This window comes from Bubalus bubalis, chromosome 14, assembly GCF_019923935.1.
Source record: "Bubalus bubalis isolate 160015118507 breed Murrah chromosome 14, NDDB_SH_1, whole genome shotgun sequence".
Taxonomy (NCBI): Eukaryota; Metazoa; Chordata; class Mammalia; order Artiodactyla; family Bovidae; genus Bubalus; species Bubalus bubalis.
Genome location: NC_059170.1, coordinates 13,354,353 through 13,356,083, shown reverse-complemented (window position 1 = coordinate 13,356,083; position 1,731 = coordinate 13,354,353). Strand labels below are relative to the sequence as shown.

General features: G+C 49.3%; 1 non-coding gene across 1 annotated transcript; it reads right to left on the bottom strand.

The window, feature by feature from the left end:
• Positions 1-521: 521 nt before the first annotated feature.
• TRNAG-CCC lies at positions 522-594 on the bottom strand. The gene has a single exon. It is a non-coding gene; the product is annotated as a tRNA-Gly (tRNA).
• Between the last annotated feature and the right edge of the window lie 1,137 nt (positions 595-1,731).

Here is a 1,731-nt window from a genome sequence, read left to right as displayed (position 1 = left end):
CCCCCATTGATCTTCCATGCGAAGGGTGTTACGGGCCTGAAGGAAGAGTCTTTTGCACACATTGCGTGTATCTTATGTGTAGGGTGTGAAGTGAAAGCTGCTCAGTCATATCCGAGTCTTTTTCAACCCCATGGACTGCAGCCCAGCAGGCTCCTCTGCCCGTGGGATTTCCCAGGCAAGAACACTGGAGGGGGCTGCCGTCTCCTTCTCCAGACGTGTGGGGTTTGGAAACCAGTGTAGTGCTTCCACACATCAATTAGGTCAAGTGACACCACGTGTTAAAAAAGGGATAAGAGGAATGTTCTGTTAATCAGATTTAAGAAGCAAGCATGACACAAAAACTGCAGTTAAAACCTAGTGAGTAACTTCAGTTAGGGCACCGCAAACTATATGGAATAACAGGTTTGTGAAACTAGTGTGGACCACACATTGTATTCCATTTAAAAAAATATTTATTTATTAGGCTGTGCTAGGTCTTAGTTGCAGCATTCGAACTCTTAGTCGAGGCATGTGTGATCTAGTTCCCTGACCAGGGATTGAACCTGGGCCTCCTGCATTGGGAATGCAGAGTCTTAGCCACTGGACCACCAGGGAAGTCCCCCACACATGGGATTCTGTGAGACCCGGAATCCCAGACCCCCGACACTAAAGCCAACACATTCCCTAAACAAGAATGTTCTTTCCATCTTAAATCCTAATGGGCCTCTTCTCCCCTCCTCCCTCCCCTTCCTCCTTTTTTTTTTTTCCAGATGAGAATGAGCCATTTCCAGGGCTACTCTCAGCAAATGAAGTTTCTAGCTATATGATCTTGGGCAAGCCAGTTACTCTGTGTTTCAGTTTCATCTTCTATTACATGAGGAAGACAGTGGTATTCAGTGTGGTAGGATCTATCTACTGCAGGGTCTTGTCTGGGCACCTGACTGGTCTGTTGTGTGGGTCATTGAGGCCAAGGGTCCTGCCTCACTCTCCAGGTCCTGTTACTCTTTCCCATCAGCTGGCTGTCTGGTAGTTGACTTGTCTCACCAACACTTACTTGTATCTGCTTGAGTGGATGGAGGTCTTCTGGGGTCCTGCTTCTTCCCAAATGGCCCTCATTTGAGGAGGGCAGCTCACTAAGTGACATTCTCCAGGGGCCTGGAAAATATACGTCCCATTCTGCCCTAGCTTGTGAGGCTGACCCTGTCCCCTTCGGAGCTAAGATTTTCCTCATAGAGCTGGCTGCCACCTTCGCTAATTCTTTCTTTCTTCTGTCCTTTTTCTTTCTTTCTTTTTTTCCTTCCTTCCTTCCACTGTGCTGGGTCTTAGTTTCGGCACACCCCATCTTCATTGCCACGTGTGGGATGTTCTTGGTTGCAGTATTCCGGATCTTTAGTTGAGGCATCTGAACTCTTAGTTGAGTTTTGTGGGATCTAGTTCCCTGACTGGGGCCCCCTGCATTGGGAAAGCAGTCGTAACCACTGGGCCACCAGGGCAGTCCCCACTTTGGCTGCTTCTTTGAGGCTTTGGCACTATTGTATGACTGGGTATCATCCTTTGGATACATGGTGTGGGTGTGTAGTTAGGAATCACTACACCCACCTCTCCCACTCCCCTGCCCCCCGCCCCCTCCCCGCTGAGAGCAGCAGCCCCACGGTATTCGGGAGACCGGAGCTGCAGTACTACTGTAAATCAAGCTGACTCTGGAGCCCATCTTGATTTTGGACACAAGCAGCAGCGAGTGGTAGCTGGAAG